Here is a 27,548-nt window from a genome sequence, read left to right on the forward strand (position 1 = left end):
AAAACATATCTCCTAGTAATTTACTCATGGTTTCTTTTGATGTAAAATCATTATTCACCAATGTCCCAGTGGAGGGTGCATTAAGATGTCTAGAAACCAGACTCCGCGAATTTCATTTCTCTTGCATCGAAATTGAGGAGCTAATTTCTCTCACTCAACTCTGTTTGAAACAAACACATTTTGTTTTCCAAAATAAATATTACAAACAAACTGAGGGATTAGCCATGGGAAGCCCCCTCAGTCCCATCCTGGCTGATATCTACATGCATTATTCTGAATCAAAATTGTTTGAAACTTTAAACTTCCCGGCATGGTTCCGCTACGTAGACGATACTTTTACCCTGTTTGAAGGTAATAAAGATGATTTAAATAAAGTTCTTTCAACAATGAATTCTATTGATCCTGCTATTCAGTTCACTTTTGAACTTGAGACTTGCAATTCTCTTCCGTTTCTCGACATTCTGGTCACACGTAACACATCCAACTTCAGTACTACAGTTTACCGTAAACCTTCATCGGTTTGCCTTCCACCACACTTTAAATCATGTCATCCGACTAAACAAAAGTTAGCTTCATTTTATTCCTATGTTTTTCGTGCTCTTCAAGTTTGCTCCTCCAAATTAGCCCTTGATGAAGAACTAAATTATTTAAAAGCAATAGCTATTGACAGGGGCTTTTCACCCAACATTATTAATCAAGCAGTTAAAAAATTCTCATCTGAACACACTAAAAGCCACACTCTTATTTTAGGAGATTATAAAAATTCTGTTGTCATTCCCTTCTTTCCATCAATTAGCTATAAAGTTGCACATATTTTGCAGAAATTTAACTTTCGGGTTGTTTATTCTCCCATCAATAAAATTCCAACTTCTATACTCAAGGACCCCATTCCGGATATGAATTCCTGGGGTATTTATAGGATTCCTTGCCAGTGTGGTTTAATTTACATTGGCCAAACTAAGAGAGCCTTAAAATTTCGCGTCGAAGAACATGAGGCATATGTTAGAAAAAAGGAAACACAGAAGTCTTCTGTTGCTCAACATTGTTGGTCCGAAAATCACACTTTCAATTTTTCTGCTGCCAAAATTATTCAAAAAACATCTTCCATTGAGAACTGGATTTTCTAGAGGCATTTCACATTCATAAAAATCTTTCTGTTCTAGTTAACGATCCTAATTCCAATCCAAATTTGCCTTCGGCTTTTAGAGAAATTATGTTTTAGTTCTGGTTTCGCCAACAGATGGCGCCACTTGCTTATTCTTGTCCAGGCTTTCTTATCTTATCTAATCATTATTTCCTATCTTGTTCATTTGCGGTTTTGCAGCTGAAGATGATGGTTCGGTAAAACCATCGAAACTAGTCCTGTGAAAATTTTGTAGGTATAACGCTGATTTTTGTTGTTTGACTTCTGAATTAGTATTTATTTGGCGTGTTATTGTGTCTTAATTATAGAAGCCCCAAACAGGCTTACATTTTGCTTTCTTTTTTGCACGTGGTGTGGCCGCCATTTTGTGATTGTAGGAGTTTCGGTGAGTACATTTTTGCAATTTTCAAGTTATGTTTATGTTTTGTACATTTAGATATTGTGCTTTGCTTGTCTGATTTCATGCATTTTGCTTACAAACGTTTTGTTTTCTATTCATTTCAGTGAGGGATTTTTCTGTGTTTTGTGTGTACTTTATTATTGCCCAGTTAATTTAGTTTGATTTTTGCATTGTTTATCATGCCTTCATCCGTTAATCGTTTCACTAAATTACGCCTGAAACGGCAAAAATTCCTGAATCATCTTGACTTTTTACTTAAATGTAAATGTAAAAAATTGATCCCCAATTTTATTCAAATCAAATCTAATCAAAAACCTTCGAGTCGCGTTTCAAGAATTCTGTTAAATTGCAAGCTTGCCTTACTTCGGTCCGTGATAAGGGATACACGTCAACAATTGTCCAAAATTGAACATGAACTCTATAAGCTTCATCTGGAACTCGCTAAATCATATCCAAAATTCACTGCCCTTGAACAAAAGTCTTGGTCTAGAACGGAGAATGCAGTTAACCGTCATAAAAACACCCTTGCAGTTAAATTCGAAAAACTTCTTTTACAGTCTTCCAGTTCAAGTAGTTCAAAAAATCTTCCCATTGTAAACATCAAGCCAATAGTTAATATTTCTAATGTTAGTCTTTCAGAAGAACAAGAGAGAATTCTAAAATATAATTTTAACTTCTCACAAACCTGTAAACCCTCGATTCCAAAGATTTTGGCTCCTATCGAAAAAGCTTTCAAGTTCAGTAAAGTTTCAGATTCACAGAAAGAAATGATTAGGCATCTTATCGCTCATCATGTGAAATTCAATAATAAACCTTTGAAACCAAATCTAACTGCGAGAGAAAGAGCTACAATGCGCGAAATTCATTCTAACCCGGATATTATCATTTCAAAGGCCGACAATGGCGGCCAGATAGTCGTCATGGATAAGAACACTTACATCGATGGTGTCACTAAACTCTTAAACGAAGGACCATATAATCCGATCCCTAAAGATCCTTCACCTTCGGACTTATCCAAAATAAAAACTGCGATCAAATCTTCGCAAATCATTTCAAGCAACTTAAAACATTCGCTTATCCCATCTGTTGCGAATTGTGCCAAAATTCATAAAAGTGGTATTCCTTTCCGCCCTATTGTATCAAATTTAGGTACTGCCTCGTATCCTTTAGCTAAATATTTGGTTTCTAGATTTTCCACTCTATTAGACAATAACATTTACACCATAAAAAATTCAATAGAGTTTGTAAAAAAGGTTAAAAACATATCTCCTAGTAATTTACTCATGGTTTCTTTTGATGTAAAATCATTATTCACCAATGTCCCAGTGGAGGGTGCATTAAGATGTCTAGAAACCAGACTCTGCGAATTTCATTTCTCTTGCATCGAAATTGAGGAGCTAATTTCTCAAACTCAACTCTGTTTGAAACAAACACATTTTGTTTTCCAAAATAAATATTACAAACAAACTGAGGGATTAGCCATGGGAAGCCCCCTCAGTCCCATCCTGGCTGATATCTACATGCATTATTATGAATCAAAATTGTTTGAAACTTTAAACTTCCCGGCATGGTTCCGCTACGTAGACGATACTTTTACCCTGTTTGAAGGTAATAAAGATGATATAAATAAAGTTCTTTCAACAATGAATTCTATTGATCCTGCTATTCAGTTCACTTTTGAACTTGAGACTTGCAATTCTCTTCCGTTTCTCGACATTCTGGTCACACGTAACACATCCAACTTCAGTACTACAGTTTACCGTAAACCTTCATCGGTTTGCCTTCCACCACACTTTAAATCATGTCATCCGACTAAACAAAAGTTAGCTTCATTTTATTCCTATGTTTTTCGTGCTCTTCAAGTTTGCTCCTCCAAATTAGCCCTTGATGAAGAACTAAATTATTTAAAAGCAATAGCTATTGACAGGGGCTTTTCACCCAACATTATTAATCAAGCAGTTAAAAAATTCTCATCTGAACACACTAAAAGCCACACTCTTATTTTAGGAGATTATAAAAATTCTGTTGTCATTCCCTTCTTTCCATCAATTAGCTATAAAGTTGCACATATTTTGCAGAAATTTAACTTTCGGGTTGTTTATTCTCCCATCAATAAAATTCCAACTTCTATACTCAAGGACCCCATTCCGGATATGAATTCCTGGGGTATTTATAGGATTCCTTGCCAGTGTGGTTTAATTTACATTGGCCAAACTAAGAGAGCCTTAAAATTTCGCGTCGAAGAACATGAGGCATATGTTAGAAAAAAGGAAACACAGAAGTCTTCTGTTGCTCAACATTGTTGGTCCGAAAATCACACTTTCAATTTTTCTGCTGCCAAAATTATTCAAAAAACATCTTCCATTGGAGAACTGGATTTTCTAGAGGCATTTCACATTCATAAAAATCTTTCTGTTCTAGTTAACGATCCTAATTCCAATCCAAATTTGCCTTCGGCTTTTAGAGAAATTATGTTTTAGTTCTGGTTTCGCCAACAGATGGCGCCACTTGCTTATTCTTGTCCAGGCTTTCTTATCTTATCTAATCATTATTTCCTATCTTGTTCATTTGCGGTTTTGCAGCTGAAGATGATGGTTCGGTAAAACCATCGAAACTAGTCCTGTGAAAATTTTGTGGGTATAACGCTGATTTTTGTTGTTTGACTTCTGAATTAGTATTTATTTGGCGTGTTATTGTGTCTTAATTATAGAAGCCCCAAACAGGCTTACATTTTGCTTTCTTTTTTGCACGTGGTGTGGCCGCCATTTTGTGATTGTAGGAGTTTCGGTGAGTACATTTTTGCAATTTTCAAGTTATGTTTATGTTTTGTACATTTAGATATTGTGCTTTGCTTGTCTGATTTCATGCATTTTGCTTACAAACGTTTTGTTTTCTATTCATTTCAGTGAGGGATTTTTCTGTGTTTTGTGTGTACTTTATTATTGCCCAGTTAATTTAGTTTGATTTTTGCATTGTTTATCATGCCTTCATCCGTTAATCGTTTCACTAAATTACGCCTGAAACGGCAAAAATTCCTGAATCATCTTGACTTTTTACTTAAATGTAAATGTAAAAAATTGATCCCCAATTTTATTCAAATCAAATCTAATCAAAAACCTTCGAGTCGCGTTTCAAGAATTCTGTTAAATTGCAAGCTTGCCTTACTTCGGTCCGTGATAAGGGATACACGTCAACAATTGTCCAAAATTGAACATGAACTCTATAAGCTTCATCTGGAACTCGCTAAATCATATCCAAAATTCACTGCCCTTGAACAAAAGTCTTGGTCTAGAACGGAGAATGCAGTTAACCGTCATAAAAACACACTTGCAGTTAAATTCGAAAAACTTCTTTTACAGTCTTCCAGTTCAAGTAGTTCAAAAAATCTTCCCATTGTAAACATCAAGCCAATAGTTAATATTTCTAATGTTAGTCTTTCAGAAGAACAAGAGAGAATTCTAAAATATAATTTTAACTTCTCACAAACCTGTAAACCCTCGATTCCAAAGATTTTGGCTCCTATCGAAAAAGCTTTCAAGTTCAGTAAAGTTTCAGATTCACAGAAAGAAATGATTAGGCAACTTATCGCTCATAATGTGAAATTCAATAATAAACCTTTGAAACCAAATCTAACTGCGAGAGAAAGAGCTACAATGCGCGAAATTCATTCTAACCCGGATATTATCATTTCAAAGGCCGACAATGGCGGCCAGATAGTCGTCATGGATAAGAACACTTACATCGATGGTGTCACTAAACTCTTAAACGAAGGACCATATAATCCGATCCCTAAAGATCCTTCACCTTCGGACTTATCCAAAATAAAAACTGCGATCAAATCTTCGCAAATCATTTCAAGCAACTTAAAACATTCGCTTATCCCATCTGTTGCGAATTGTGCCAGATTATATGCTCTTCCCAAAATTCATAAAAGTGGTATTCCTTTCCGCCCTATTGTATCAAATTTAGGTACTGCCTCGTATCCTTTAGCTAAATATTTGGTTTCTAGATTTTCCACTCTATTAGACAATAACATTTACACCATAAAAAATTCTATAGAGTTTGTAAAAAAGGTTAAAAACATATCTCCTAGTAATTTACTCATGGTTTCTTTTGATGTAAAATCATTATTCACCAATGTCCCAGTGGAGGGTGCATTAAGATGTCTAGAAACCAGACTCTGCGAATTTCATTTCTCTTGCATCGAAATTGAGGAGCTAATTTCTCTCACTCAACTCTGTTTGAAACAAACACATTTTGTTTTCCAAAATAAATATTACAAACAAACTGAGGGATTAGCCATGGGAAGCCCCCTCAGTCCCATCCTGGCTGATATCTACATGCATTATTCTGAATCAAAATTGTTTGAAACTTTAAACTTCTCGGCATGGTTCCGCTACGTAGACGATACTTTTACCCTGTTTGAAGGTAATAAAGATGATTTAAATAAAGTTCTTTCAACAATGAATTCTATTGATCCTGCTATTCAGTTCACTTTTGAACTTGAGACTTGCAATTCTCTTCCGTTTCTCGACATTCTGGTCACACGTAACAACTTCAGTACTACAGTTTACCGTAAACCTTCATCGGTTTGCCTTCCACCACACTTTAAATCATGTCATCCGACTAAACAAAAGTTAGCTTCATTTTATTCCTATGTTTTTCGTGCTCTTCAAGTTTGCTCCTCCAAATTAGCCCTTGATGAAGAACTAAATTATTTAAAAGCAATAGCTATTGACAGGGGCTTTTCACCCAACATTATTAATCAAGCAGTTAAAAAATTCTCATCTGAACACACTAAAAGCCACACTCTTATTTTAGGAGATTATAAAAATTCTGTTGTCATTCCCTTCTTTCCATCAATTAGCTATAAAGTTGCACATATTTTGCAGAAATTTAACTTTCGGGTTGTTTATTCTCCCATCAATAAAATTCCAACTTCTATACTCAAGGACCCCATTCCGGATATGAATTCCTGGGGTATTTATAGGATTCCTTGCCAGTGTGGTTTAATTTACATTGGCCAAACTAAGAGAGCCTTAAAATTTCGCGTCGAAGAACATGAGGCATATGTTAGAAAAAAGGAAACACAGAAGTCTTCTGTTGCTCAACATTGTTAATCCGAAAATCACACTTTCAATTTTTCTGCTGCCAAAATTATTCAAAAAACATCTTCCATTGGAGAACTGGATTTTCTAGAGGCATTTCACATTCATAAAAATCTTTCTGTTCTAGTTAACGATCCTAATTCCAATCCAAATTTGCCTTCGGCTTTTAGAGAAATTATGTTTTAGTTCTGGTTTCGCCAACAGATGGCGCCACTTGCTTATTCTTGTCCAGGCTTTCTTATCTTATCTAATCATTATTTCCTATCTTGTTCATTTGCGGTTTTGCAGCTGAAGATGATGGTTCGGTAAAACCATCGAAACTAGTCCTGTGAAAATTTTGTAGGTACAACGCTGATTTTTGTTGTTTGACTTCTGAATTAGTATTTATTTGGCGTGTTATTGTGTCTTAATTATAGAAGCCCCAAACAGGCTTACATTTTGCTTTCTTTTTTGCACGTGGTGTGGCCGCCATTTTGTGATTGTAGGAGTTTCGGTGAGTACATTTTTGCAATTTTCAAGTTATGTTTATGTTTTGTACATTTAGATATTGTGCTTTGCTTGTCTGATTTCATGCATTTTGCTTACAAACGTTTTGTTTTCTATTCATTTCAGTGAGGGATTTTTCTGTGTTTTGTGTGTACTTTATTATTGCCCAGTTAATTTAGTTTGATTTTTGCATTGTTTATCATGCCTTCATCCGTTAATCGTTTCACTAAATTACGCCTGAAACGGCAAAAATTCCTGAATCATCTTGACTTTTTACTTAAATGTAAATGTAAAAAATTGATCCCCAATTTTATTCAAATCAAATCTAATCAAAAACCTTCGAGTCGCGTTTCAAGAATTCTGTTAAATTGCAAGCTTGCCTTACTTCGGTCCGTGATAAGGGATACACGTCAACAATTGTCCAAAATTGAACATGAACTCTATAAGCTTCATCTGGAACTCGCTAAATCATATCCAAAATTCACTGCCCTTGAACAAAAGTCTTGGTCTAGAACGGAGAATGCAGTTAACCGTCATAAAAACACCCTTGCAGTTAAATTCGAAAAACTTCTTTTACAGTCTTCCAGTTCAAGTAGTTCAAAAAATCTTCCCATTGTAAACATCAAGACAATAGTTAATATTTCTAATGTTAGTCTTTCAGAAGAACAAGAGAGAATTCTAAAATATAATTTTAACTTCTCACAAACCTGTAAACCCTCGATTCCAAAGATTTTGGCTCCTATCGAAAAAGCTTTCAAGTTCAGTAAAGTTTCAGATTCACAGAAAGAAATGATTAGGCATCTTATCGCTCATAATGTGAAATTCAATAATAAACCTTTGAAACCAAATCTAACTGCGAGAGAAAGAGCTACAATGCGCGAAATTCATTCTAACCCGGATATTATCATTTCAAAGGCCGACAATGGCGGCCAGATAGTCGTCATGGATAAGAACACTTACATCGATGGTGTCACTAAACTCTTAAACGAAGGACCATATAATCCGATCCCTAAAGATCCTTCACCTTCGGACTTATCCAAAATAAAAACTGCGATCAAATCTTCGCAAATCATTTCAAGCAACTTAAAACATTCGCTTATCCCATCTGTTGCGAATTGTGCCAGATTATATGCTCTTCCCAAAATTCATAAAAGTGGTATTCCTTTCCGCCCTATTGTATCAAATTTAGGTACTGCCTCGTATCCTTTAGCTAAATATTTGGTTTCTAGATTTTCCACTCTACTAGACAATAACATTTACACCATAAAAAATTCTATAGAGTTTGTAAAAAAGGTTAAAAACATATCTCCTAGTAATTTACTCATGGTTTCTTTTGATGTAAAATCATTATTCACCAATGTCCCAGTGGAGGGTGCATTAAGATGTCTAGAAACCAGACTCCGCGAATTTCATTTCTCTTGCATCGAAATTGAGGAGCTAATTTCTCTCACTCAACTCTGTTTGAAACAAACACATTTTGTTTTCCAAAATAAATATTACAAACAAACTGAGGGATTAGCCATGGGAAGACCCCTCAGTCCCATCCTGGCTGATATCTACATGCATTATTCTGAATCAAAATTGTTTGAAACTTTAAAATTCCCGGCATGGTTCCGCTACGTAGACGATACTTTTACCCTGTTTGAAGGTAATAAAGATGATTTAAATAAAGTTCTTTCAACAATGAATTCTATTGATCCTGCTATTCAGTTCACTTTTGAACTTGAGACTTGCAATTCTCTTCCGTTTCTCGACATTCTGGTCACACGTAACAACTTCAGTACTACAGTTTACCGTAAACCTTCATCGGTTTGCCTTCCACCACACTTTAAATCATGTCATCCGACTAAACAAAAGTTAGCTTCATTTTATTCCTATGTTTTTCGTGCTCTTCAAGTTTGCTCCTCCAAATTAGCCCTTGATGAAGAACTAAATTATTTAAAAGCAATAGCTATTGACAGGGGCTTTTCACCCAACATTATTAATCAAGCAGTTAAAAAATTCTCATCTGAACACACTAAAAGCCACACTCTTATTTTAGGAGATTATAAAAATTCTGTTGTCATTCCCTTCTTTCCATCAATTAGCTATAAAGTTGCACATATTTTGCAGAAATTTAACTTTCGGGTTGTTTATTCTCCCATCAATAAAATTCCAACTTCTATACTCAAGGACCCCATTCCGGATATGAATTTCTGGGATATTTTTAGGATTCCTTGCCAGTGTGGTTTAATTTACATTGGCCAAACTAAGAGAGCCTTAAAATTTCGCGTCGAAAAACATGAGGCATATGTTAGAAAAAAGGAAACGCAGAAGTCTTCTGTTGCTCAACATTGTTGGTCCGAAAATCACACTTTCAATTTTTCTGCTGCCAAAATTATTCAAAAAACATCTTCCATTGGAGAACTGGATTTTCTAGAGGCATTTCACATTCATAAAAATCTTTCTGTTCTAGTTAACGATCCTAATTCCAATCCAAATTTGCCTTCGGCTTTTAGAGAAATTATGTTTTAGTTCTGGTTTCGCCAACAGATGGCGCCACTTGCTTATTCTTGTCCAGGCTTTCTTATCTTATCTAATCATTATTTCCTATCTTGTTCATTTGCGGTTTTGCAGCTGAAGATGATGGTTCGGTAAAACCATCGAAACTAGTCCTGTGAAAATTTTGTAGGTATAACGCTGATTTTTGTTGTTTGACTTCTGAATTAGTATTTATTTGGCGTGTTATTGTGTCTTAATTATAGAAGCCCCAAACAGGCTTACATTTTGCTTTCTTTTTTGCACGTGGTGTGGCCGCCATTTTGTGATTGTAGGAGTTTCGGTGAGTACATTTTTGCAATTTTCAAGTTATGTTTATGTTTTGTACATTTAGATATTGTGCTTTGCTTGTCTGATTTCATGCATTTTGCTTACAAACGTTTTGTTTTCTATTCATTTCAGTGAGGGATTTTTCTGTGTTTTGTGTGTACTTTATTATTGCCCAGTTAATTTAGTTTGATTTTTGCATTGTTTATCATGCCTTCATCCGTTAATCGTTTCACTAAATTACGCCTGAAACGGCAAAAATTCCTGAATCATCTTGACTTTTTACTTAAATGTAAATGTAAAAAATTGATCCCCAATTTTATTCAATTCAAATCTAATCAAAAACCTTCGAGTCGCGTTTCAAGAATTCTGTTAAATTGCAAGCTTGCCTTACTTCGGTCCGTGATAAGGGATACACGTCAACAATTGTCCAAAATTGAACATGAACTCTATAAGCTTCATCTGGAACTCGCTAAATCATATCCAAAATTCACTGCCCTTCAACAAAAGTCTTGGTCTAGAACGGAGAATGCAGTTAACCGTCATAAAAACACCCTTGCAGTTAAATTCGAAAAACTTCTTTTACAGTCTTCCAGTTCAAGTAGTTCAAAAAATCTTCCCATTGTAAACATCAAGCCAATAGTTAATATTTCTAATGTTAGTCTTTCAGAAGAACAAGAGAGAATTCTAAAATATAATTTTAACTTCTCACAAACCTGTAAACCCTCGATTCCAAAGATTTTGGCTCCTATCGAAAAAGCTTTCAAGTTCAGTAAAGTTTCAGATTCACAGAAAGAAATGATTAGGCATCTTATCGCTCATAATGTGAAATTCAATAATAAACCTTTGAAACCAAATCTAACTGCGAGAGAAAGAGCTACAATGCGCGAAATTCATTCTAACCGGGATATTATCATTTCAAAGGCCGACAATGGCGGCCAGATAGTCGTCATGGATAAGAACACTTACATCGATGGTGTCACTAAACTCTTAAACGAAGGACCATATAATCCGATCCCTAAAGATCCTTCACCTTCGGACTTATCCAAAATAAAAACTGCGATCAAATCTTCGCAAATCATTTCAAGCAACTTAAAACAGTCGCTTATCCCATCTGTTGCGAATTGTGCCAGATTATATGCTCTTCCCAAAATTCATAAAAGTGGTATTCCTTTCCGCCCTATTGTATCAAATTTAGGTACTGCCTCGTATCCTTTAGCTAAATATTTGGTTTCTAGATTTTCCACTCTATTAGACAATAACATTTACACCATAAAAAATTCTATAGAGTTTGTAAAAAAGGCTAAAAACATATCTCCTAGTAATTTACTCATGGTTTCTTTTGATGTAAAATCATTATTCACCAATGTCCCAGTGGAGGGTGCATTAAGATGTCTAGAAACCAGACTCTGCGAATTTCATTTCTCTTGCATCGAAATTGAGGAGCTAATTTCTCTCACTCAACTCTGTTTGAAACAAACACATTTTGTTTTCCAAAATAAATATTACAAACAAACTGAGGGATTAGCCATGGGAAGCCCCCTCAGTCCCATCCTGGCTGATATCTACATGCATTATTCTGAATCAAAATTGTTTGAAACTTTAAACTTCTCGGCATGGTTCCGCTACGTAGACGATACTTTTACCCTGTTTGAAGGTAATAAAGATGATTTAAATAAAGTTCTTTCAACAATGAATTCTATTGATTCTGCTATTCAGTTCACTTTTGAACTTGAGACTTGCAATTCTCTTCCGTTTCTCGACATTCTGGTCACACGTAACACATCCAACTTCAGTACTACAGTTTACCGTAAACCTTCATCGGTTTGCCTTCCACCACACTTTAAATCATGTCATCCGACTAAACAAAAGTTAGCTTCATTTTATTCCTATGTTTTTCGTGCTCTTCAAGTTTGCTCCTCCAAATTAGCCCTTGAAGAAGAACTAAATTATTTAAAAGCAATAGCTATTGACAGGGGCTTTTCACCCAACATTATTAATCAAGCAGTTAAAAAATTCTCATCTGAACACACTAAAAGCCACACTCTTATTTTAGGAGATTATAAAAATTCTGTTGTCATTCCCTTCTTTCCATCAATTAGCTATAAAGTTGCACATATTTTGCAGAAATTTAACTTTCGGGTTGTTTATTCTCCCATCAATAAAATTCCAACTTCTATACTCAAGGACCCCATTCCGGATATGAATTCCTGGGGTATTTATAGGATTCCTTGCCAGTGTGGTTTAATTTACATTGGCCAAACTAAGAGAGCCTTAAAATTTCGCGTCGAAGAACATGAGGCATATGTTAGAAAAAAGGAAACGCAGAAGTCTTCTGTTGCTCAACATTGTTGGTCCGAAAATCACACTTTCAATATTTCTGCTGCCAAAATTATTCAAAAAACATCTTCCATTGGAGAACTGGATTTTCTAGAGGCATTTCACATTCATAAAAATCTTTCTGTTCTAGTTAACGATCCTAATTCCAATCCAAATTTGCCTTCGGCTTTTAGAGAAATTATGTTTTAGTTCTGGTTTCGCCAACAGATGGCGCTACTTGCTTATTCTTGTCCAGGCTTTCTTATCTTATCTAATCATTATTTCCTATCTTGTTCATTTGCGGTTTTGCAGCTGAAGATGATGGTTCGGTAAAACCATCGAAACTAGTCCTGTGAAAATTTTGTAGGTATAACGCTGATTTTTGTTGTTTGACTTCTGAATTAGTATTTATTTGGCGTGTTATTGTGTCTTAATTATAGAAGCCCCAAACAGGCTTACATTTTGCTTTCTTTTTTGCACGTGGTGTGGCCGCCATTTTGTGATTGTAGGAGTTTCGGTGAGTACATTTTTGCAATTTTCAAGTTATGTTTATGTTTTGTACATTTAGATATTGTGCTTTGCTTGTCTGATTTCATGCATTTTGCTTACAAAGGTTTTGTTTTCTATTCATTTCAGTGAGGGATTTTTCTGTGTTTTGTGTGTACTTTATTATTGCCCAGTTAATTTAGTTTGATTTTTGCATTGTTTATCATGCCTTCATCCGTTAATCGTTTCACTAAATTACGCCTGAAACGGCAAAAATTCCTGAATCATCTTGACTTTTTACTTAAATGTAAATGTAAAAAATTGATCCCCAATTTTATTCAAATCAAATCTAATCAAAAACCTTCGAGTCGCGTTTCAAGAATTCTGTTAAATTGCAAGCTTGCCTTACTTCGGTCCGTGATAAGGGATACACGTCAACAATTGTCCAAAATTGAACATGAACTCTATAAGCTTTATCTGGAACTCGCTAAATCATATCCAAAATTCACTGCCCTTGAACAAAAGTCTTGGTCTAGAACGGAGAATGCAGTTAACCGTCATAAAAACACCCTTGCAGTTAAATTCGAAAAACTTCTTTTACAGTCTTCCAGTTCAAGTAGTTCAAAAAATCTTCCCATTGTAAACATCAAGCCAATAGTTAATATTTCTAATGTTAGTCTTTCAGAAGAACAAGAGAGAATTCTAAAATATAATTTTAACTTCTCACAAACCTGTAAGTCCTCGATTCCAAAGATTTTGGCTCCTATCGAAAAGCTTTCAAGTTCAGTAAAGTTTCAGATTCACAGAAAGAAATGATTAGGCATCTTATCGCTCATAATGTGAAATTCAATAATAAACCTTTGAAACCAAATCTAACTGCGAGAGAAAAAGTTACAATGCGCGAAATTCATTCTAACCCGGATATTATCATTTCAAAGGCCGACAAAGGCGGCCAGATAGTCGTCATGGATAAGAACACTTACATCGATGGTGTCACTAAACTCTTAAACGAAGGACCATATAATCCGATCCCTAAAGATCCTTCACCTTCGGACTTATCCAAAATAAAAACTGCGATCAAATCTTCGCAAATCATTTCAAGCAACTTAAAACATTCGCTTATCCCATCTGTTGCGAATTGTGCCAGATTATATGCTCTTCCCAAAATTCATAAAAGTGGTATTCCTTTCCGCCGTATTGTATCAAATTTAGGTACTGCCTCGTATCCTTTAGCTAAATATTTGGTTTCTAGATTTTCCACTCTATTAGACAATAACATTTACACCATAAAAAATTCAATAGAGTTTGTAAAAAAGGTTAAAAACATATCTCCTAGTAATTTACTCATGGTTTCTTTTGATGTAAAATCATTATTCACCAATGTCCCAGTGGAGGGTGCATTAAGATGTCTAGAAACCAGACTCCGCGAATTTCATTTCTCTTGCATCGAAATTGAGGAGCTAATTTCTCTCACTCAACTCTGTTTGAAACAAACACATTTTGTTTTCCAAAATAAATATTACAAACAAACTGAGGGATTAGCCATGGGAAGCCCCCTCAGTCCCATCCTGGCTGATATCTACATGCATTATTCTGAATCAAAATTGTTTGAAACTTTAAACTTCCCGGCATGGTTCCGCTACGTAGACGATACTTTTACCCTGTTTGAAGGTAATAAAGATGATTTAAATAAAGTTCTTTCAACAATGAATTCTATTGATCCTGCTATTCAGTTCACTTTTGAACTTGAGACTTGCAATTCTCTTCCGTTTCTCGACATTCTGGTCACACGTAACAACTTCAGTACTACAGTTTACCGGAAACCTTCATCGGTTTGCCTTCCACCACACTTTAAATCATGTCATCCGGCTAAACAAAAGTTAGCTTCATTTTATTCCTACGTTTTTCGTGCTCTTCAAGTTTGCTCCTCCAAATTAGCCCTTGATGAAGAACTAAATTATTTAAAAGCAATAGCTATTGACAGGGGCTTTTCACCCAACATTATTAATCAAGCAGTTAAAAAATTCTCATCTGAACACACTAAAAGCCACACTCTTATTTTAGGAGATTATAAAAATTCTGTTGTCATTCCCTTCTTTCCATCAATTAGCTATAAAGTTGCACATATTTTGCAGAAATTTAACTTTCGGGTTGTTTATTCTCCCATCAATAAAATTCCAACTTCTATACTCAAGGACCCATTCCGGATATGAATTCCTGGGGTATTTATAGGATTCCTTGCCAGTGTGGTTTAATTTACATTGGCCAAACTAAGAGAGCCTTAAAATTTCGCGTCAAAGAACATGAGGCATATGTTAGAAAAAAGGAAACACAGAAGTCTTCTGTTGCTCAACATTGTTGGTCCGAAAATCACACTTTCAATTTTTCTGCTGCCAAAATTATTCAAAAAACATCTTCCATTGGAGAACTGGATTTTCTAGAGGCATTTCACATTCATAAAAATCTTTCTGTTCTAGTTAACGATCCTAATTCCAATCCAAATTTGCCTTCGGCTTTTAGAGAAATTGTGTTTTAGTTCTGGTTTCGCCAACAGATGGCGCCACTTACTTATTCTTGTCCAGGCTTTTTTATCTTATCTAATCATTATTTCCTATCTTGTTCATTTGCGGTTTTGCAGCTGAAGATGATGGTTCGGTAAAACCATCGAAACTAGTCCTGTGAAAATTTTGTAGGTATAACGCTGACTTTTGTTGTTTGACTTCTGAATTAGTATTTATTTGGCGTGTTATTGTGTCTTAATTATAGAAGCCCCAAACAGGCTTACATTTTGCTTTCTTTTTTGCACGTGGTGTGGCCGCCATTTTGTGATTGTAGGAGTTTCGGTGAGTACATTTTTGCAATTTTCAAGTTATGTTTATGTTTTGTACATTTAGATATTGTGCTTTGCTTGTCTGATTTCATGCATTTTGCTTACAAACGTTTTGTTTTCTATTCATTTCAGTGAGGGATTTTTCTGTGTTTTGTGTGTACTTTATTATTGCCCAGTTAATTTAGTTTGATTTTTGCATAGTTTATTATGCATTCATCCGTTAATGGTTTCACTTAATTACGCCTGAAACGGCAAAAATTCCTGAATCATCTTGACTTTTTACTTAAATGTAAATGTAAAAAATTGATCCCCAATTTTATTCAAATCAAATCTAATCAAAAACCTTCGAGTCGCGTTTCAAGAATTCTGTTAAATTGCAAGCTTGCCTTACTTCGGTCCGTGATAAGGGATACACGTCAACAATTGTCCAAAATTGAACATGAACTCTATAAGCTTCATCTGGAACTCGCTAAATCATATCCAAAATTCACTGCCCTTGAACAAAAGTCTTGGTCTAGAACGGAGAATGCAGTTAACCGTCATAAAAACACCCTTGCAGTTAAATTCGAAAAACTTCTTTTACAGTCTTCCAGTTCAAGTAGTTCAAAAAATCTTCCCATTGTAAACATCAAGCCAATAGTTAATATTTCTAATGTTAGTCTTTCAGAAGAACAAGAGAGAATTCTAAAATATAATTTTAACTTCTCACAAATCTGTAAACCCTCGATTCCAAAGATTTTGGCTCCTATCGAAAAAGCTTTCAAGTTCAGTAAAGTTTCAGATTCACAGAAAGAAATGATTAGGCATCTTATCGCTCATAATGTGAAATTCAATAATAAACCTTTGAAACCAAATCTAACTGCGAGAGAAAGAGCTACAATGCGCGAAATTCATTCTAACCCGGATATTATCATTTCAAAGGCCGACAATGGCGGCCAGATAGTCGTCATGGATAAGAACACTTACATCGATGGTGTCACTAAACTCTTAAACGAAGGACCATATAATCCGATCCCTAAAGATCCTTCACCTTCGGACTTATCCAAAATAAAAACTGCGATCAAATCTTCGCAAATCATTTCAAGCAACTTAAAACATTCGCTTATCCCATCTGTTGCGAATTGTGCCAGATTATATGCTCTTCCCAAAATTCATAAAAGTGGTATTCCTTTCCGCCCTATTGTATCAAATTTAGGTACTGCCTCGTATCCTTTAGCTAAATATTTGGTTTCTAGATTTTCCACTCTATTAGACAATAACATTTACACCATAAAAAATTCAATAGAGTTTGTAAAAAAGGTTAAAAACATATCTCCTAGTAATTTACTCATGGTTTCTTTTGATGTAAAATCATTATTCACCAATGTCCCAGTGGAGGGTGCATTAAGATGTCTAGAAACCAGACTCCGCGAATTTCATTTCTCTTGCATCGAAATTGAGGAGCTAATTTCTCTCACTCAACTCTGTTTGAAACAAACACATTTTGTTTTCCAAAATAAATATTACAAACAAACTGAGGGATTAGCCATGGGAAGCCCCCTCAGTCCCATCCTGGCTGATATCTACATGCATTATTCTGAATCAAAATTGTTTGAAACTTTAAACTTCCCGGCATGGTTCCGCTACGTAGACGATACTTTTACCCTGTTTGAAGGTAATAAAGATGATTTAAATAAAGTTCTTTCAACAATGAATTCTATTGATCCTGCTATTCAGTTCACTTTTGAACTTGAGACTTGCAATTCTCTTCCGTTTCTCGATATTCTGGTCACACGTAACAACTTCAGTACTACAGTTTACCGTAAACCTTCATCGGTTTGCCTTCCACCACACTTTAAATCATGTCATCCGACTAAACAAAAGTTAGCTTCATTTTATTCCTATGTTTTTCGTGCTCTTCAAGTTTGCTCCTCCAAATTAGCCCTTGATGAAGAACTAAATTATTTAAAAGCAATAGCTACTGACAGGGGCTTTTCACCCAACATTATTAATCAAGAAGTTAAAAAATTCTCATCTGAACACACTAAAAGCCACACTCTTATTTTAGGAGATTATAAAAATTCTGTTGTCATTCCCTTCTTTCCATCAATTAGCTATAAAGTTGCACATATTTTGCAGAAATTTAACTTTCGGGTTGTTTATTCTCCCATCAATAAAATTCCAACTTCTATACTCAAGGACCCATTCCGGATATGAATTCCTGGGGTATTTATAGGATTCCTTGCCAGTGTGGTTTAATTTACATTGGCCAAACTAAGAGAGCCTTAAAATTTCGCGTCAAAGAACATGAGGCATATGTTAGAAAAAAGGAAACACAGAAGTCTTCTGTTGCTCAACATTGTTGGTCCGAAAATCACACTTTCAATTTTTCTGCTGCCAAAATTATTCAAAAAACATCTTCCATTGGAGAACTGGATTTTCTAGAGGCATTTCACATTCATAAAAATCTTTCTGTTCTAGTTAACGATCCTAATTCCAATCCAAATTTGCCTTCGGCTTTTAGAGAAATTGTGTTTTAGTTCTGGTTTCGCCAACAGATGGCGCCACTTGCTTATTCTTGTCCAGGCTTTCTTATCTTATCTAATCATTATTTCCTATCTTGTTCATTTGCGGTTTTGCAGCTGAAGATGATGGTTCGGTAAAACCATCGAAACTAGTCCTGTGAAAATTTTGTAGGTATAACGCTGATTTTTGTTGTTTGACTTCTGAATTAGTATTTATTTGGCGTGTTATTGTGTCTTAATTATAGAAGCCCCAAACAGGCTTACATTTTGCTTTCTTTTTTGCACGTGGTGTGGCCGCCATTTTGTGATTGTAGGAATTTCGGTGAGTACATTTTTGCAATTTTCAAGTTATGTTTATGTTTTGTACATTTAGATATTGTGCTTTGCTTGTCTGATTTCATGCATTTTGCTTACAAACGTTTTGTTTTCTATTCATTTCAGTGAGGGATTTTTCTGTGTTTTGTGTGTACTTTATTATTGCCCAGTTAATTTAGTTTGATTTTTGCATAGTTTATTATGCCTTCATCCGTTAATCGTTTCACTAAATTACGCCTGAAACGGCAAAAATTCCTGAATCATCTTGACTTTTTACTTAAATGTAAATGTAAAAAATTGATCCCCAATTTTATTCAAATCAAATCTAATCAAAAACCTTCGAGTCGCGTTTCAAGAATTCTGTTAAATTGCAAGCTTGCCTTACTTCGGTCCGTGATAAGGGATACACGTCAACAATTGTCCAAAATTGAACATGAACTCTATAAGCTTCATCTCGAACTCGCTAAATCATATCCAAAATTCACTGCCCTTGAACAAAAGTCTTGGTCTAGAACGGAGAATGCAGTTAACCGTCATAAAAACACCCTTGCAGTTAAATTCGAAAAACTTCTTTTACAGTCTTCCAGTTCAAGTAGTTCAAAAAATCTTCCCATTGTAAACATCAAGCCAATAGTTAATATTTCTAATGTTAGTCTTTCAGAAGAACAAGAGAGAATTCTAAAATATAATTTTAACTTCTCACAAACCTGTAAACCCTCGATTCCAAAGATTTTGGCTCCTATCGAAAAAGCTTTCAAGTTCAGTAAAGTTTCAGATTCACAGAAAGAAATGATTAGACATCTTATCGCTCATAATGTGAAATTCAATAATAAACCTTTGAAACCAAATCTAACTGCGAGAGAAAGAGCTACAATGCGCGAAATTCATTCTAACCCGGATATTAACATTTCAAAGGCCGACAATGGCGGCCAGATAGTCGTCATGGATAAGAACACTTACATCGATGGTGTCACTAAACTCTTAAACGAAGGACCATATAATCCGATCCCTAAAGATCCTTCACCTTCGGACTTATCCAAAATAAAAACTGCGATCAAATCTTCGCAAATCATTTCAAGCAACTTAAAATATTCGCTTATCCCATCTGTTGCGAATTGTGCCAGATTATATGCTCTTCCCAAAATTCATAAAAGTGGTATTCCTTTCCGCACTATTGTATCAAATTTAGGTACTGCCTCGTATCCTTTAGCTAAATATTTGGTTTCTAGATTTTCCACTCTATTAGACAATAACATTTACACCATAAAAAATTCTATAGAGTTTGTAAAAAAGGTTAAAAACATATCTCCTAGTAATTTACTCATGGTTTCTTTTGATGTAAAATCATTATTCACCAATGTCCCAGTGGAGGGTGCATTAAGATGTCTAGAAACCAGACTCTGCGAATTTCATTTCTCTTGCATCGAAATTGAGGAGCTAATTTCTCTCACTCAAGTCTGTTTGAAACAAACACATTTTGTTTTCCAAAATAAATATTACAAACAAACTGAGGGATTAGCCATGGGAAGCCCCCTCAGTCCCATCCTGGCTGATATCTACATGCATTATTATGAATCAAAATTGTTTGAAACTTTAAACTTCCCGGCATGGTTCCGCTACGTAGACGATACTTTTACCCTGTTTGAAGGTAATAAAGATGATTTAAATAAAGTTCTTTCAACAATGAATTCTATTGATCCTGCTATTCAGTTCACTTTTGAACTTGAGACTTGCAATTCTCTTCCGTTTCTCGACATTCTGGTCACACGTAACAACTTCAGTACTACAGTTTACCGTAAACCTTCATCGGTTTGCCTTCCACCACACTTTAAATCATGTCATCCGACTAAACAAAAGTTAGCTTCATTTTATTCCTATGTTTTTCGTGCTCTTCAAGTTTGCTCCTCCAAATTAGCCCTTGATGAAGAACTAAATTATTTAAAAGCAATAGCTATTGACAGGGGCTTTTCACCCAACATTATTAATCAAGCAGTTAAAAAATTCTCATCTGAACACACTAAAAGCCACACTCTTATTTTAGGAGATTATAAAAATTCTGTTGTCATTCCCTTCTTTCCATCAATTAGCTATAAAGTTGCACATATTTTGCAGAAATTTAACTTTCGGGTTGTTTATTCTCCCATCAATAAAATTCCAACTTCTATACTCGAGGACCCCATTCCGGATATGAATTCCTGGGGTATTTATAGGATTCCTTGCCAGTGTGGTTTAATTTACATTGGCCAAACTAAGAGAGCCTTAAAATTTCGCGTCGAAGAACATGAGGCATATGTTAGAAAAAAGGAAACACAGAAGTCTTCTGTTGCTCAACATTGTTGGTCCGAAAATCACACTTTCAATTTTTCTGCTGCCAAAATTATTCAAAAAACATCTTCCATTGGAGAACTGGATTTTCTAGAGGCATTTCACATTCATAAAAATCTTTCTGTTCTAGTTAACGATCCTAATTCCAATCCAAATTTGCCTTCGGCTTTTAGAGAAATTATGTTTTAGTTCTGGTTTCGCCAACAGATGGCGCCATTTGCTTATTCTTGTCCAGGCTTTCTTATCTTATCTAATCATTATTTCCTATCTTGTTCATTTGCGGTTTTGCAGCTGAAGATGATGGTTCGGTAAAACCATCGAAACTAGTCCTGTGAAAATTTTGTAGGTATAACGCTGATTTTTGTTGTTTGACTTCTGAATTAGTATTTATTTGGCGTGTTATTGTGTCTTAATTTTAGAAGCCCCAAACAGGCTTACATTTTGCTTTCTTTTTTGCACGTGATGTGGCCGCCATTTTGTTATTGTAGGAGTTTCGGTGAGTACATTTTTGCAATTTTCAAGTTATGTTTATGTTTTGTACATTTAGATATTGTGCTTTGCTTGTCTGATTTCATGCATTTTGCTTACAAACGTTTTGTTTTCTATTCATTTCAGTGAGGGATTTTTCTGTGTTTTGTGTGTACTTTATTATTGCCCAGTTAATTTAGTTTGATTTTTGCATTGTTTATCATGACTTCATCCGTTAATCGTTTCACTAAATTACGCCTGAAACGGCAAAAATTCCTGAATCATCTTGACTTTTTACTTAAATATAAATGTAAAAAATTGATCCCCAATTTTATTCAAATCAAATCTAATCAAAAACCTTCGAGTCGCGTTTCAAGAATTCTGTTAAATTGCAAGCTTGCCTTACTTCGGTCCGTGATAAGGGATACACGTCAACAATTGTCCAAAATTGAACATGAACTCTATAAGCTTCATCTGGAACTCGCTAAATCATATCCAAAATTCACTGCCCTTGAACAAAAGTCTTGGTCTAGAACGGAGAATGCAGTTAACCGTCATAAAAACACCCTTGCAGTTAAATTCGAAAAACTTCTTTTACAGTCTTCCAGTTCAAGTAGTTCAAAAAATCTTCCCATTGTAAACATCAAGCCAATAGTTAATATTTCTAATGTTAGTCTTTCAGAAGAACAAGAGAGAATTCTAAAATATAATTTTAACTTCTTGTAAACCCTCGATTCCAAAGATTTTGGCTCCTATCGAAAAAGCTTTCAAGTTCAGTAAAGTTTCAGATTCACAGAAAGAAATGATTAGGCATCTTACCGCTCATAATGTGAAATTCAATAATAAACCTTTGAAACCAAATCTAACTGCGAGAGAAAGAGCTACAATGCGCGAAATTCATTCTAACCCGGATATTATCATTTCAAAGGCCGACAAAGGCGGCCAGATAGTCGTCATGGATAAGAACACTTACATCGATGGTGTCACTAAACTCTTAAACGAAGGACCATATAATCCGATCCCTAAAGATCCTTCACCTTCGGACTTATACAAAATAAAAACTGCGATCAAATCTTCGCAAATCATTTCAAGCAACTTAAAACATTCGCTTATCCCATCTGTTGCGAATTGTGCCAGATTATATGCTCTTCCCAAAATTCATAAAAGTGGTATTCCTTTCCGCCCTATTGTATCAAATTTAGGTACTGCCTCGTATCCTTTAGCTAAATATTTGGTTTCTAGATTTTCCACTCTATTAGACAATAACATTTACACCATAAAAAATTCTATAGAGTTTGTAAAAAAGGTTAAAAACATATCTCCTAGTAATTTACTCATGGTTTCTTTTGATGTAAAATCATTATTCACCAATGTCCCAGTGGAGGGTGCATTAAGATGTCTAGAAACCAGACTCCGCGAATTTCATTTCTCTTGCATCGAAATTGAGGAGCTAATTTCTCTCACTCAACTCTGTTTGAAACAAACACATTTTGTTTTCCAAAATAAATATTACATACAAACTGAGGGATTAGCCATGGGAAGCCCCCTCAGTCCCATCCTGGCTGATATCTACATGCATTATTCTGAATCAAAATTGTTTGAAACTTTAAACTTCCCGGCATGGTTCCGCTACGTAGACGATACTTTTACCCTGTTTGAAGGTAATAAAGATGATTTAAATAAAGTTCTTTCAACAATGAATTCTATTGATCCTGCTATTCAGTTCACTTTTGAACTTGAGACTTGCAATTCTCTTCCGTTTCTCGACATTCTGGTCACACGTAACAACTTCAGTACTACAGTTTACCGTAAACCTTCATCGGTTTGCCTTCCACCACACTTTAAATCATGTCATCCGACTAAACAAAAGTTAGCTTCATTTTATTCCTATGTTTTTCGTGCTCTTCAAGTTTGCTCCTCCAAATTAGCCCTTGATGAAGAACTAAATTATTTAAAAGCAATAGCTATTGACAGGGGCTTTTCACCCAACATTATTAATCAAGCAGTTAAAAAATTCTCATCTGAACACACTAAAAGCCACACTCTTATTTTAGGAGATTATAAAAATTCTGTTGTCATTCCCTTCTTTCCATCAATTAGCTATAAATTTGCACATATTTTGCAGAAATTTAACTTTCGGGTTGTTTATTCTCCCATCAATAAAATTCCAACTTCTATACTCAAGGACCCATTCCGGATATGAATTCCTGGGGTATTTATAGGATTCCTTGCCAGTGTGGTTTAATTTACATTGGCCAAACTAAGAGAGCCTTAAAATTTCGCGTCGAAGAACATGAGGCATATGTTAGAAAAAAGGAAACACAGAAGTCTTCTGTTGCTCAACATTGTTGGTCCGAAAATCACACTTTCAATTTTTCTGCTGGCAAAATTATACAAAAAACATCTTCCATTGGAGAACTGGATTTTCTAGAGGCATTTCACATTCATAAAAATCTTTCTGTTCTAGTTAACGATCCTAATTCCAATCCAAATTTGCCTTCGGCTTTTAGAGAAATTATGTTTTAGTTCTGGTTTCGCCAACAGATGGCGCCACTTGCTTATTCTTGTCCAGGCTTTCTTATCTTATCTAATCATTATTTCCTATCTTGTTCATTTGCGGTTTTGCAGCTGAAGATGATGGTTCGGTAAAACCATCGAAACTAGTCCTGTGAAAATTTTGTAGGTATAACGCTGATTTTTGTTGTTTGACTTCTGAATTAGTATTTATTTGGCGTGTTATTGTGTCTTAATTATAGAAGCCCCAAACAGGCTTACATTTTGCTTTCTTTTTTGCACGTGATGTGGCCGCCATTTTGTGATTGTAGGAGTTTCGGTGAGTACATTTTTGCAATTTTCAAGTTATGTTTATGTTTTGTACATTTAGATATTGTGCTTTGCTTGTCTGATTTCATGCATTTTGCTTACAAACGTTTTGTTTTCTATTCATTTCAGTGAGGGATTTTTCTGTGTTTTGTGTGTACTTTATTATTGCCCAGTTAATTTAGTTTGATTTTTGCATTGTTTATCATGACTTCATCCGTTAATCGTTTCACTAAATTACGCCTGAAACGGCAAAAATTCCTGAATCATCTTGACTTTTTACTTAAATATAAATGTAAAAAATTGATCCCCAATTTTATTCAAATCAAATCTAATCAAAAACCTTCGAGTCGCGTTTCAAGAATTCTGTTAAATTGCAAGCTTGCCTTACTTCGGTCCGTGATAAGGGATACACGTCAACAATTGTCCAAAATTGAACATGAACTCTATAAGCTTCATCTGGAACTCGCTAAATCATATCCAAAATTCACTGCCCTTGAACAAAAGTCTTGGTCTAGAACGGAGAATGCAGTTAACCGTCATAAAAACACCCTTGCAGTTAAATTCGAAAAACTTCTTTTACAGTCTTCCAGTTCAAGTAGTTCAAAAAATCTTCCCATTGTAAACATCAAGCCAATAGTTAATATTTCTAATGTTAGTCTTTCAGAAGAACAAGAGAGAATTCTAAAATATAATTTTAACTTCTTGTAAACCCTCGATTCCAAAGATTTTGGCTCCTATCGAAAAAGCTTTCAAGTTCAGTAAAGTTTCAGATTCACAGAAAGAAATGATTAGGCATCTTATCGCTCATAATGTGAAATTCAATAATAAACCTTTGAAACCAAATCTAACTGCGAGAGAAAGAGCTACAATGCGCGAAATTCATTCTAACCCGGATATTATCATTTCAAAGGCCGACAAAGGCGGCCAGATAGTCGTCATGGATAAGAACACTTACATCGATGGTGTCACTAAACTCTTAAACGAAGGACCATATAATACGATCCCTAAAGATCCTTCACCTTCGGACTTATCCAAAATAAAAACTGCGATCAAATCTTCGCAAATCATTTCAAGCAACTTAAAATATTCGCTTATCCCATCTGTTGCGAATTGTGCCAGATTATATGCTCTTCCCAAAATTCATAAAAGTGGTATTCCTTTCCGCCCTATTGTATCAAATTTAGGTACTGCCTCGTATCCTTTAGCTAAATATTTGGTTTCTAGATTTTCCACTCTATTAGACAATAACATTTACACCATAAAAAATTCTATAGAGTTTGTAAAAAAGGTTAAAAACATATCTCCTAGTAATTTACTCATGGTTTCTTTTGATGTAAAATCATTATTCACCAATGTCCCAGTGGAGGGTGCATTAAGATGTCTAGAAACCAGACTCTGCGAATTTCATTTCTCTTGCATCGAAATTGAGGAGCTAATTTCTCTCACTCAAGTCTGTTTGAAACAAACACATTTTGTTTTCCAAAATAAATATTACAAACAAACTGAGGGATTAGCCATGGGAAGCCCCCTCAGTCCCATCCTGGCTTATATCTACATGCATTATTATGAATCAAAATTGTTTGAAACTTTAAACTTCCCGGCATGGTTCCGCTACGTAGACGATACTTTTACCCTGTTTGAAGGTAATAAAGATGATTTAAATAAAGTTCTTTCAACAATGAATTCTATTGATCCTGCTATTCAGTTCACTTTTGAACTTGAGACTTGCAATTCTCTTCCGTTTCTCGACATTCTGGTCACACGTAACACATCCAACTTCAGTACTACAGTTTACCGTAAACCTTCATCGGTTTGCCTTCCACCACACTTTAAATCATGTCATCCGACTAAACAAAAGTTAGCTTCATTTTATTCCTATGTTTTTCGTGCTCTTCAAGTTTGCTCCTCCAAATTAGCCCTTGATGAAGAACTAAATTATTTAAAAGCAATAGCTATTGACAGGGGCTTTTCACCCAACATTATTAATCAAGCAGTTAAAAAATTCTCATCTGAACACACTAAAAGCCACACTCTTATTTTAGGAGATTATAAAAATTCTGTTGTCATTCCCTTCTTTCCATCAATTAGCTATAAAGTTGCACATATTTTGCAGAAATTTAACTTTCGGGTTGTTTATTCTCCCATCAATAAAATTCCAACTTCTATACTCAAGGACCCCATTCCGGATATGAATTCCTGGGGTATTTATAGGATTCCTTGCCAGTGTGGTTTAATTTACATTGGCCAAACTAAGAGAGCCTTAAAATTTCGCGTCGAAGAACATGAGGCATATGTTAGAAAAAAGGAAACACAGAAGTCTTCTGTTGCTCAACATTGTTGGTCCGAAAATCACACTTTCAATTTTTCTGCTGCCAAAATTATTCAAAAAACATCTTCCATTGGAGAACTGGATTTTCTAGAGGCATTTCACATTCATAAAAATCTTTCTGTTCTAGTTAACGATCCTAATTCCAATCCAAATTTGCCTTCGGCTTTTAGAGAAATTATGTTTTAGTTCTGGTTTCGCCAACAGATGGCGCCACTTGCTTATTCTTGTCCAGGCTTTCTTATCTTATCTAATCATTATTTCCTATCTTGTTCATTTGCGGTTTTGCAGCTGAAGATGATGGTTCGGTAAAACCATCGAAACTAGTCCTGTGAAAATTTTGTAGGTATAACGCTGATTTTTGTTGTTTGACTTCTGAATTAGTATTTATTTGGCGTGTTATTGTGTCTTAATTATAGAAGCCCCAAACAGGCTTACATTTTGCTTTCTTTTTTGCACGTGGTGTGGCCGCCATTTTGTGATTGTAGGAGTTTCGGTGAGTACATTTTTGCAATTTTCAAGTTATGTTTATGTTTTGTACATTTAGATATTGTGCTTTGCTTGTCTGATTTCATGCATTTTGCTTACAAACGTTTTGTTTTCTATTCATTTCAGTGAGGGATTTTTCTGTGTTTTGTGTGTACTTTATTATTGCCCAGTTAATTTAGTTTGATCTTTGCATTGTTTATCATGCCTTCATCCGTTAATCGTTTCACTAAATTACGCCTGAAACGGCAAAAATTCCTGAATCATCTTGACTTTTTACTTAAATGTAAATGTAAAAAATTGATCCCCAATTTTATTCAAATCAAATCTAATCAAAAACCTTCGAGTCGCGTTTCAAGAATTCTGTTAAATTGCAAGCTTGCCTTACTTCGGTGCGTGATAAGGGATACACGTCAACAATTGTCCAAAATTGAACATGAACTCCATAAGCTTCATCTGGAACTCGCTAAATCATATCCAAAATTCACTGCCCTTGAACAAAAGTCTTGGTCTAGAACGGAGAATGCAGTTAACCGTCATAAAAACACCCTTGCAGTTAAATTCGAAAAACTTCTTTTACAGTCTTCCAGTTCAAGTAGTTCAAAAAATCTTCCCATTGTAAACATCAAGCCAATAGTTAATATTTCTAATGTTAGTCTTTCAGAAGAACAAGAGAGAATTCTAAAATATAATTTTAACTTCTCACAAACCTGTAAACCCTCG

Source organism: Stegodyphus dumicola, chromosome 2 (genome assembly GCF_044657685.1).
Source record: "Stegodyphus dumicola isolate Sdum_Otavi_A_Nest chromosome 2, ASM4465768v1".
Lineage (NCBI taxonomy): Eukaryota > Metazoa > Arthropoda > Arachnida > Araneae > Eresidae > Stegodyphus > Stegodyphus dumicola.